Source organism: Achroia grisella, unplaced genomic scaffold, assembly GCF_030625045.1.
Source record: "Achroia grisella isolate CSIRO2021 unplaced genomic scaffold, CSIRO_AGI_Agris_v1 utg1248, whole genome shotgun sequence".
Taxonomy (NCBI): domain Eukaryota; kingdom Metazoa; phylum Arthropoda; class Insecta; order Lepidoptera; family Pyralidae; genus Achroia; species Achroia grisella.
In genome coordinates, this window is record NW_026712607.1 from 2137639 (window position 1) to 2151438 (window position 13800).

Genomic DNA, 13800 nt, shown 5'->3' on the forward strand with positions numbered 1-13800 from the left:
CTGACAATAATCCGATATCTATATCTGTCTTTTGTTGAAGTACAATAGATACACCTTTTATATAGAAATAATCTTGTTGTACAAGTTGTAAAACTGTAATAAATAATACGTTTTCTGACCACTATCTCATAAAAGTTGGTTTTACGAACAATGCGCTATGGGCATTGTATAAAGTTTTATACATTCAGCTCACGAGACGAGTCCTCCAAACGACATTAGTTATTTTATATTTTACAACTGTATTATTCCGTTTACACAAAACCAAGAACAATGTAAGAAGAATAGTTGACAAGTATATTAGTTTTTGTGGGTGATACTTGCTGCACACTGTAGCAATAATAATATAATATCTCAGAACAATTCACACAGCGCCATCTAGTCCCAAGCTAAGCAGAGCGTGTGTTATGGGTACTAGACAACTAATACAAATATATAGATTTTTTTTCGTAAATATATACATAACATACATAGAAAACACCCAGACCGACACAAACAATCATATTCATGAATACAAATATTTGTACCGTGCGAGGAATCGAACCCGCGACCGTCGTAAGTGGTTTCCTAAACCGCCGCGCCGAGGCTGTCAGCCGATCGAAATCTATGTATCGGGGTGATGCAATAATATCCAGATATAGTACCTAAGTATCTAATACTAGATATTGCTTAGATATCTGATAGATATCATCTTATATCAAAGCAATAACGATTAGTGATCTATTTTAAGTCTTGGTATCGTTTGATACCAATGTTTGCAACATTGGTGTCTATGTATGGGTGATGACATATTCAATATCCAGATATAGAGCGGTATCTATGTACTTAGTGCTAGATATCAGTTAGATATCTGATAGATATCATCTTATATCAAAGCAATAACGATTAGTGATCTATTTTAAGTCTGATCCGGTATCGTTAGATATCACGATACATACTGCATTTCAAAGATTTCGACCATCATTATCAATACATTGATAATGAGATATGTTGTGTTAAGTATTTTATAAAATTATGACTTGATATGTAATATCTTTTAATTTTATTTTTGTTATGAAAGTTCTTGCTTTTAATTAGATACCCACAAATTATAAAAATTTACGAGTTTAAAAAATTAAAAACATAAACGTTCTTCATTTATAAGTATTAAAAAAAATTAAATTCATTTTAAATATTGCAGTTTTGTCTCTTTCTATTAAAGTAAGGAAATAACTTGAAAACAAAGACTACGACCTCGGTGGTCTAGCACACCGCTTTACGACCGATGGTCGCGTGTTCGATTCCTCGCACGGCACAAACATTTGTATTCATGAGTATGATTGTTTGTATCGGTCTGGGTGTTTTCTATGTATAATGTGTATTTATTTACAAAACAAAAATGTATGTATGTATATGTATCAGTTATCTAGTAAATTGTTCTGAGATTATTATTATTACTAGATCATTATTAATTCAAATAAACTTACATTTAAGTACTGTTGGATAGTCATTACTTATTTTTTTCATCTACCAATCATTCAGAAAGCTGTACCACAACAAGAAGAACCCGCAAAAAACTTGCGTGTATCTTTTAAATAATTTTGTTGTACGTTTACATTTTTAAATTGAAATATGTGGTAGAAGGAAGGAAGAGTATTAATTTAAGTAATAGTTTAATTAAAATAAGTAAACGGAGTTAATTTTTATGAATAAATATATCCTGCCTATCAATTTAATAATAGCATAGAATTATATATGAATATGTATGAATAACTGACGCCGCAAAACATTGTTTTGCTATATCGATTAAAATAGTTATTAAAAAAAAGGGGTTAGTGATAATAGAAGGGTGGAAACTTAGTATTGTATGTATTATATTTTTTAATGCCAAATTGTATAAATAAACAATAAAATTTTGTCAAAAAAAATGTCAGGGCTGGACAACCCTTATCAATTAGGAATATAAAAAATAGATAGTAGCCGATTTGCAGTCCTACTAAATATAAAATTTCAAAAAAATTGGTCATGTCATTTCGGAGGAGTATGGTAACTAACATTGTGACACGAGAATTTTATATATAAGATATAGTTTTTACCAAGCTATGGTATTTTAATCCGTGTAAATTACCATTAGATACAGATGTGATTAGAAACAGTGAATAATATACCGTACCGATAGGTATTAATTTGCATGTGCGAAATCTCAGTTCTATCGGTGTGGGCATGGTATGTGTGGGTTCATGTACCATAGATGACAAAGGTACGTGTTTGTTTATTAATCTGTGCTCAAAGTAATAAATAATAATAACTAATTTTAACAGATGTACTAAATTGACAATTTATATATATATATATATATATATAATATTATCAATTCAGAACATATATCTTAATAATATATATATTATATAATTATGGACCCATGTAAATTAGAAAATGTTAATGTTTAACCAATCCTAAAAAATAAGGTTTGCTTTTTTGATGTGCTTCTTTTTTTGTAAATTTTATATGATTTTCTTTATTTTAAAGTCGTCATTGATATTAAATATTTTTTATTTAAGTGACTGAATTATAAGCTTATAGTTGCTTATAGGCATAACTTTGTTAAAATTTGACCGGCTTATGAAATAACCTAACAGTAGAAAACATCTCAAATGAGAGGAACAAAAGAGTTCAATGTCCACAATACTGGTTTATTAGATGTTTATGTTTTTCCTGTTAAAACAATATTAATTGTATTATGTTTATTCTTAATAAATGACAAAAGCACAATTAATAATTTTCCTTAATGTATTCAGATTTAAATATATTTTGCGACGACATAGGTCCGTATAAAATTTTCAAATGCGTTTTAATAGTTTTCAGACTACCTACTCATACATTGAACACCTGACTTCTCACTTAGTTTTATGTTCACAATATAACCACTTAAGTATCTTAATATAAGCATATCACCTTAATTCAGTAAGTATGGTGGTAAACAAGATTACTGTACACCTGATGTTAAGCGGTAACCGTCGCCTAAACATATAAACAGCATTGAGATCACGTTATCACGTGACACCCGTGATAGTAAGGATATCATCTTATTTCAAGACAGAAGTATGGTGGTAAACAAGATTACTGTACACCTGATGTTAAGCGGTAACCGTGCCTTAAATATATGACCAGCATTGAGATCACGTTATCACGTAACACCCGTGATATAATTTATTAATTGGCAGACTGATACCAAAAAATGCCAACTGATCCTATAAATTCATCACTTAATCTACTCTGCGCCGAAACACAGCATACAAAAGCATGCTGTTTGGCTGCTGAGTGCCTTAAATACATGAACAGTACTATTGATATCACGTTATCATGTGATATCATTTATGTGTGCATTGGCAAACTAAAATCCCATCTGATCCTGTAATTGCATTATTTAATCTACACTCTGAACCCGTAACACTGCTTACAAAGTAGGCTGCTTGGCGGCTGAAATGCAGATTGCCGTCATCAGTGCCGTGACCCCACAGACAATTTATATTTTTTTTTTTTGTAAAGTATTTATAATATGGGCCATTAGTAGCCTGAATTAAATAAATAAATAAATATAATAAATAGGTGAGATTGAGTTACCGACGCAGATGATTTTATAATGTCTACCTCAGGGTACAAAATCTACCTCGGGTTTTTGAGATAAACTATTTTTACCTCAAAAACTACTCGAAGGGGTTGAAAGTTTGTGCAGACGGAGGCTCGGGGTTATAAAGGTTATTGTTAAATATTACGGTACAATAAAGATGGATGAGGTGTATCGTTTAAATTTGTTTGTTATCAAACAAAACCAACCGGCAATCTTCGCACACCAACGCGCCAAAACTAAACTCCATTGTTATTCTATGGTATTATCTTTACTGTAACAATGTAACTTGTACCTACAATCGGCTGAAGTACGTAACATGTTATCCATTACAAAGTATTACGTTATGTATAATTAATGTGACATCTAAATTTTTTTGTTATAAAGAGTAAACGGTATGATGATGCGAGTTAGAATTTGGAAACCTTCATACTACAACATATATATAAAAAATATCCAAAAATGTTTTTGGAAATACATACTTAGTATACATAGAAAACACCCAGACTTACACAAGCAATCAAACTCATGAATACAAATCTTTGTAGCGTGCGAGGTTTCGAACCTGCGACTATCGGAAGTAAAGCGGTCTGATAAACCAACGAGGATGTCGTCTAGTTTTAGATACGAAATAGAAGCGAAAATTAAAAAAAAATGGTTACTTGCAAAATTATACGAAATGTAATTTATAATGGTATTTCTATGAAACGAGTTTATTGATACAATCCAAAAACGTTTTTTTATGTCGCGTTCTATTTGGATAGTCGGAACCAAATACAATCTTCGTATCTGAATTCATGACTTAGTCAATTGTCAATTACGTGGGATTAAAGTCATCTCATTCCTTAATAGACCTCTAACCTTTTAATAGCCGTTTTATTATCTAATAACAGTATGTTATATGTCCATTAATCATATCTATGTATCATTCAGGTGTCACCAATTTGGGAAAAGGGATTGTTAGTAATGTGGACTGATGAACCCATTGCTAGCAATGTACCATGTCAGGTTGACCTGCACGCGGTTCCCCTGGAAACCATCGTGATAAATTCCTGGTGATTTGTCACGATGGCCTGACTGACCTGACTTCATGCTCATCATGTCAACTTCCACTGGTAATCCGCCGATGTACAGCCGTTAGCACAGTCGGGTGAACCATACCTCAATTATCCATTAAGACAACTTCACTTTCACGCTAATAATATTAGTTGTCATCTCGAATATATATAATACCTTTTTAATGCACCTACATACATATACGCATTGATCTGTGTATGTGATTTGTACACTTCCCACCATGTGACCTTCGAATGACCTTGGTTGAGGTACACCACACCATATAGAGGAACTACGCGTCATTAAACTACAGACACAATAAACCTGGTATATACCTAGAGGTAACATCTCGAAGCTTGCGGTCACTTTATAACTAGTAATTTGTGGATGCTGTACGTTGCGGTAAGACACAGTGAATTATAATGCTATAATTATAATAATACTTTTACACGCGACTTCATCTGCTATTTATACTTATTATATACTTAACCAGTTGATGTGTATTTAATATTCTGATTCTGATGAATTAGTGCTACTTGTTGATTTGTATTCACACACTGCGTCTTAAAAATGTTAAGTCACAACAATTAATTAAAAGAGCAACACTCAACTCGTTCTTGTGATGAGACAGCTTTTAGAGCGGTAGATCTAATAAAATAAGTATCACTATATGATGTAATGATGATGAATGTGGCATACATTAATTTCTTAAGCTAGCAGCTTATCAGATTACATTATTAACAATCCATAGGGGATTGTTAATAATGTGATCTGATGACCCCATTGCTAGCAATGTATGGTACTCCTCACCCCTCCAAGAAAATAGAGAAACACTTCCACGGGGTAGGAAGGGAATTGTAACTGGGCTAACTTCATGCTCATCCTATCATGCTTCAACTCCACCAGAGTATACCGTTAGCGCAGACGGGTGCGTAATTCTATTAAAAAAGTTCGTTATGCATTACACCAGGTTAAAACCAAGAGACCAAAAAGACGACGGGTCAAAATGAAAAAGTTTATGGGCCCTTTTAGGTTCTATTTAAGTTACATGACGTGACATTGTCTCGCTAATTTCAAAATGTACATGTCTAAAGAGTAACTATGTATATCCTTGAATTCACTCCGCTCCGTTTAACATGCGCACTGGCAAAGCTCGTGATCGTTTCATTTGATTAGTACAGACAGAAACACATGCTTTTTACTTTTTGATCTTGTCCAGAAATAAACTTGACAGATGCACCCACTTGTGGATCGTATAACTTAATTATGTTGTGTAAAAATGTAACTATTTTATTTGCCAAATATATCCAGAACAAGAAGAGTGGTAATGATGTTTGAAGTATAAATCAAATATGCTGTTTTGATCTCTTTGTTTCATCGCTTAATGTTTCTAATCTCTGCAATGAATTTTGAAAAGGTTTGAATAATAATTTTGGGAACTTCTTCCGGAAGAAGATTTCGAAATTTCATCAACCTTCACCAAAATTTTAACCTTCGGAAGGTGGATAAAATTTTGGAAACTTCTTCCCGAAGCAATTCTTCACATTTCATTTCGGAGGTCTAATAACATATAAACTTTTGGGAACTTTTTCCGCAAGAAGTTCATGTTTCGTCAACCGTCACCAATATTTCAACCTTCCGGAAGGTTTATATAAGTCTTCCGTTATATATACTGTATACGCGTATAAAGCCGCAGTGGGTTGCCAATTGATCATACTGTAAATTATTCGTAAAAAAATGTAAAAGAGAATTACCTCGTTGCGAATTATGCTAATTATAATATGGCTGATTGTATGTCGAAGTCATAGTCAATTGTAAAGAGGTCATAGAACAATGGAACGGTGAGAAGTTAAACTACACGTCGTGTCTCACGTTAAATGAAATTTTGGTACAAATCAATATTACGTAATGGACTTATATTGTTTAATTCCGCTAACATTAGCACGTGTGAGACCACAAATAGTCAGCGCGGTCCAGGTTCTTGAATGCCCCTTCTTCTTACCACACACTTCCACAAACGATCCCCCCTCCAATCGATCCCTCGTCCAATTCAAACGGGAATCGAAATAACGACGGTCTTAGCTGAGGTTCGAACTCCTAACGGTGCCCCCAAAGACTAAAGTCGTATCCATCAGGCGGGAGTTGTCCTTCAGCCGCTCCATAAGTCCTTCCGCTGGTTTGGAGTGCCATCTGAAGTGTCCGGTGAAGCTGTAAAGGCCAGCTGATGCCAACAGCATTAAAGTAGTCCGAAAAAACAAGCTAGCACAAACAATATTTTCCCTAACAATATATATACAAAGCGGGTTTATAGTTCAAGCAATCTCTTCCAGACAACCTTTGAGAAAAAAGACAGAAAGTGGTAGGTGGTGCAAGAATAGATTCTGAATTGTATTTTCATATTTCTTGTCTACTTCCACATAACGTGTAAAACTAATATTGGGGGAAGGCATTTGATATTACTGTGTTTAAACAAATACATCTCTCGCAAAAATTAAGGGAACAGAAATATTTCCAAATTTGTGGGTGATTTACAACAGGCTCTATTTCAGTGAAAAATGATTGTACAGAAAATAAAAAATAAGCTCTTGAAGATTGAAAATTCTAGTTTTCAAGCTCAAATTTTTTTTTCCATGCCATAGAGTAAAACCAAAATGTAAAAATTTTTTTCGTGCTTCATCTCAGGATTGCATGAGAACCTAAAATTTTCAAGCTTCTAGAGCTTATTTTTTAATTTCTGTACGACCATTTTTCACTGAAATAGAGCCTGTTGAAAATCACACATATATTTGGAAACATTTTCTGTTCCCTTAATTTTTGCAAGAAGTGTACAAAATATTCTAAGTTATATTGAAACTCAATATCTACCATATCAGACCTGAATTTTTAGAACCGCTGCAATATTATGAAACTTAGATTTCTCGTATGGCTCCACAATGAAATCACCATTTGGACTTCTGCAATATTCTAAGCTGCATTTGTGACACTAGGTAGGGAACGATATAAGTAAAGTGAACAAAATAAAATGAAATCATGTGAGGATTGAATGAATTTTTAAATATAAAAATTTATATAAAAAAATGTATATTTAAAAAATGTTGTCTGTCTGTTTGTTCTTACTAATCTCTGAAATGACTGGATTGATTTTGACGGGACTTCCACTTGCAGAAAACTAATGTTTCAAGGAATAACTTAATATACTTTTATTTTAGAAAATTATTTAATTTAACAAAAAAAAAAAAAACAATTCCGCGCGGACAGAATGGACGGATGAGTTAAAATTTTACATTGGTTGTCGAATATTCCGCGATCTTCGACAACTACGAGTTTGAACCTTTTTTGTGGTACTTTTTTTATCCCAAACAAAAAACCGGTTGTAGTATAACAATGCCAACATCATATCAAATATTTGGCCAATATTTTACATTGTAATGTTTGCCAAACATTTTGTATTTAAAATTCAAGACATGGTCAGTAAAACTGGATTTATATCATATTAGTACATTTTATGCTTTATTCTTTGAATACGATAAACTGTATGCCTACAATTTCATATTCAAATTGTTATATATACATTTTACATTTTTTTACTATAACTGAAGTAAGCTAAGTAAGCTTAATAATTTGTACTAATTAGGCGATTTGAAATGAGAAATCATATAATAGTATAAAATCGTTAAGTTGAAGCTTACATCTCTGTTACAGATTATTACGTTAATTTCATCTAAAATATCTACATATTCAATGATCTGTACTATTTTTTTATACTATATGATAATGGAATGGTGCTAAGAGAGGATAAGATGAGTATGAGATGAGGTCAGTTAGTACAACGTGGCAAATACACCAGGAATTTAACATGATGGTTTCCAGGGGGAATCGCGTGCAGGTCAATCTGACATGGTACATTGCCTAGCAATGGGGTTAATAATCTACATTACTAAAAATGCGTTTCCCCCAAAATTGCAATATTAAAGTAAAGATTTAGGTAGTAGAGTAGTAGATTTAGGTAGTAAGTAGTATCTATTTAGGTTATGCAAAAGCATCAAATTGTATAAAATGTAACTGCAATCGTGTTGCCATAGCAACTACCAGGTAAATTTTGCTAACAAAAGGGGTCTCCATTGTTACGAACAGGAAAGAAAGTAAAAAATAATAAAAGAACAGCTGCAGCTAATAGAACATGAAGTTTAAGATTTGAATAATTTTAGATTTAATATAACTATAATATTCTAATTCATTATTTATTTAAAAAAAAATCATAATATCATTTAGCTCTCGATATTCGGACGCTACTACAAATGTCCTTGCCATGGGACAACTAATTAATTAAAAAAAAAGTTTTAAGATATCTTTTTAAATAGGTATTTAGAAGTAGATTCTGCCAATATTATCTCATTAAAACTAAGTGTATAAGAATGCAAAATTATTCTGAGTAGACACACTTATTTGTTCAGAATAATTTCTAACATATACCTACTTACTTACGTAGTTTAATTAATAAAATATCAGTGTAATTTCGAATTTCTTCTACGAAGCCGTACGAAATCGCCTACACTACAAAACTAATTAATTACGAAATATGAGAGTTCATTGATTTGCAAGCGCATGCGTTGTCTACTAAAAGATGTCATCGTATGATGTAGCTGAACAAATGGTCACGAATTCTAGATTTAGCGGCTGTTATTACGTATACAACATTATGAAAGTTCTAAATAAAACCGTCGACTGTTACCGGTGCAAGGTAAAAATATAAATTAAACAAAGTGAAAATACTTACTGTAATGTAACACTACGCTATACCATGACCCATTTCACTGGTACCAGCATCATTGGAATGTCGAACTTCAGTCTATAACCTCAAAAACACGTGTTTACACCAAACAGAAGGTTTGTTCTTTCAGAAATGACTGTGAAAATTATTCCTTCGCCGATTATGTGTGTACGAATTAATATTTATAAAGTGTTATGGAGACCGGCCGGTAAAACGTTCAAGTAGAGACCGCAAACTGTGCTATAATATCGAGTTTGCGTGTGGAACTGCGTGGATCGCGCTCGTATTGGTCGAAGTCGATGCCAACCGTCCACTCACAGACGTCATTTTTATGGCGCTACGCGCTTACGCTGCTTTCTTACACGTATTGGGGTTATTATCAGCACGTGTTACATCTCCGTCCTATTTCGTAGTACGTTTGTAAATATTCTTATCTAAGCAGCGTTGTATGATATTTATGACGTCTCGCGTGCGGATTGGTTTATTATTAGGTCGCGTGGTGCGGGAATGCACTATGTGCAGTATTTGTTGATTGTAGGTTAGATATCTTTGACTCCTATGGGGGGTGATAAATAGCTGTGTATCAAATATTAAGAAATAATAATAATAATAATATTTATTCAGCATTACAATGATGTAATGCTGAATAAATGTCCTTATTACTATATTATATTAAAAGAAATGCATTTCTGTTTATTGTAAGATCTATATTATCGTTATAAGGAATAATAAATACACATGATTTTTTTTCCTATGGTAATAATGGAATGGTGCACCCGTCTACGCTAACAGCTGGTGGGACACCATCGAATGATTTTAGGATAGGTATAAACTTATGTTCAGCCCATGGTGACGAGTTCACTAGTAATTAACCACGATGGTTTCCAGTGGGGGCCGCGTGGAGGTCGACCTAACATGGTAAATTGCTAGCACTGAGCTCACTACTACCGGTATTTACAACCCCCACTTCCCCAGATACAAAGAAATAGCCGTGAAGGGCTGAAAGAATTCAGTTTCGTTGATATTATCACTACTTAATAAAGTTACGCAATTGAGTCAATATTTTCCCCAAGATGTGTAAAATTGAAGATAATATTTAAAACCTACATACAAACTGCGGGGTCACGTGACTGTTTTATTACGAAGTTTAAATTATATCTAGTATTTAGTTATCTATATGTACCTACTTTATTTTTTTTTAATGTGGCATTATGGAATTTATACCTATACTCCTGCCGTCCCTTGTGTCATCCACTCCCCTCCTTAATCTGTGACATAGTCATTGATAATTATTCTCTGGTGGACTGATCTGCTTTGCTCAACTGACTATATGTATATACATACATACTGTTGGATATTGTTCATTAAATACTAGCAGTGCCCGCGGTTTAATTTCAATATAAAATGAAGCCGACGTGTTATTCTGATGCATAAGCTATATTACTGTAAAGTTTTAACAAAATCCGTTCAGTATTTCTTGTGTGAAAGAGTTTTAAATATCCATACTTACAAACTTTCGCGTTTATAATATTATATTAAGATTAAGATTATGTCATTCATTGTTATTCTATAGTTTCTCTATGTATAGTATTATCATATTTATCTGTATATTATTATGCATTACTCTGTGCGTTTTTTATGAACGATTACTTTGTAATTATTTCTTCAGTTTTTGTCAACGTTACTGTTTTCCATTTGTGATTTTACATTTTATTCAAGACTAATAACATATATAAATGCGAAAATGCGTCTGTTTATCAATCTGTTCATTATCGTTTCACAGATAAACGGCTTAATTGATCTTAATGAAATTTAACATGGTAAATTGTGTTATGAAATTAGGTCATTGTGCTGACTTGCTACGCTTAATTTCCAATTAATCTGAATTTTGCAATATGCTACACATAGATCCATCTGTGCATCAATACAAGAAACTTCTAAAACGTCTATAACATAGGTAGAAAAATAAGACATGTTCATGTAAGTTATTAACATATTTTGAGTTATGGAACGGAACGTAGATCGTGTCATAGGAACACAAATGGCCCAACTTTTATCTCAAAAAAAAAAGCAGGCGAACTCGCGCAAAATAGCTAATATTCTATATTTTAATTCCTATGAATTCGTGTATTAAAACAAAATCGCTAAAATTTATGCTGGGCGATATAATGTTTAAAAAAGGAACGTTAAGTTTATTAGCCATTCTTCTTAGCAAAATGTGCATTCCGAATAGAAAAAATACTATTCAATTGTTTATATTAAGTTTATTTTATTAGAGACTAGTGCTATTTCTATTTCAAAATAGAATTTAATTACGGTGTGCATTTAAATAGATTCTTATTTTAAAAAGAAAACTATTTAAAAATAGAATGTGTTTATACTATTTTCAACTGGCATCTCTCGTTGTGATATACTTAAGTGCAAGTACTTTCTGGCATGTTCAGTTCGCGATTCGGATCGCTCAATTTAAATTGCAGAGCTCTTGTGAACTAGTTGGTTCCTTTAGTTCGCTCGCTTCCATTGTGAGTTAGAGAAAGACTGGTTAACTTCGCCGCAAATTTGGTCACTTTTTTGAGTCTCGAAATTCACATTTTTTGAGACTTTCTACGTATTGAATCGTATTCGCTACGACGTTACGTTAATAGGGGACCCTATTAAAAAGACGTCGTATTTTCTGGATGTCTTAAAAAAGTGTTGTTAGTTTAAAATTCAAATATGTGTTTTGTAGGAGCAAGACTTTTATAGTATTTTGCAAATTTTATAAAAAGAGATCAAGGAGTAAAGCATCTGCGAACTAGTAGTCACGGGGAGCGCTCTTCCGAACTAGTTCGTTCACAAACAACATAAGTTTATGCATATATGTAGTATGTACATTTACTTTTATTCAAGCACACGAGCTTTGTACGCCATGTTATCGTCAACTGTTATTGTGGCAATATCGGAAAATAAGAACATTAATGGATTTCTCTAATAATTATTTATAAGCATTCGAAATATTTGATCTAAAATTTATATAAAGTAGAGGACTTTGCATAAATACATTTAGCTTAATATCCATGTACTCTAAATTTAATTATAATTTTATTTCTTTAATAATTTCATTATTTATAGAATAGGCACTAACCGTTTCGGGGTTAGTGGCTCCATAATATAATTGAAAAAGGCAGTGAGTTGCATAGGTACTTAATGGTATTACTCAATAGAATATTCAAAATTTATTTTTTAGAATGGCAAACAAGCTGAGGGCTCTTATGCATTCGCATATATCATGAACAGCATCAAGGACACTACGCTATCACGTGATGCCCGTGATACAACAATCCGGAGAACCAAGAAGTCATGCCTCCATTTCTGTAATTTCACTGCCATATCTCACCCGTCAACTGAAAGAAAAAGCGGAGCAAACTGCTCGGCATATGCATTAGGAGAGTCTGAGGTAACTTTAGAAAAGAAAGAAAGAAAAATATATTTATTTGTCGCATACAAAACATTCATATCAAACATATAACAAGTAATTAAAATGCATAATATTACAAGAAGTCTTTATGTAAAGTCTACTTCGGTGAAATATATTATTATAGAAGTTGCTCCGTCAGCCATTATCAATTCATTTGTAAACGCCTGATGAAAGTAGGTAGGCAAATACATTTTTTTACTTAATTGTCTTATAAATATAGCCAGGAGGTTAGAGACTATGGAGTCGTCTGTATGGGTATAGTTGTCTTCATAAATATATTACTCAGAGTCAATATACTTAAAATTTATGATCGTTACATATTGACTCTGAGTCAATATGTAACGGTCATAAATTTTAAGTCAACAGATGTAACTTGATACAGTTATATTTAAAGTTAAATTATTAATATAATTCGCTTCTGTACCTATTCTCATTGTTGACTCGCTTATTATATATTTATTTTTAACTAGCTGCAACTTAATCCGCGTGGCTTATAACTTATTGAAAAAATCTTAAAATAAAAGTAGCATAAGTTAGTCCGGATCTTTTTGAAATAAATTTAAGTAAAAAAATTACAGTTACTTTTATTTTATACATTCACCAATAGTGTGGACCAATGGAAATGGTATGTTTTTATACATTTATTAACATAGAAAAAAAACCGCAGGTACCAGTAAAATAACTTTTGGAATGTAAAAGAGCGATATTGCATTCACTTCAATAATCATAATAAAATATTATAATGTGTATCTAAACAAACCAGGGTTTCACAAGTTTACTACACAAACAAAATTGAACAATTATTGGATCATATATTCTCTTATCTTTAAAAAAATGTGAAAAAAGAAACTCAAAAATGGAAATTTCTAGATCACATATTTTAAGAAATTTATAATGATCTGATCTGTACAA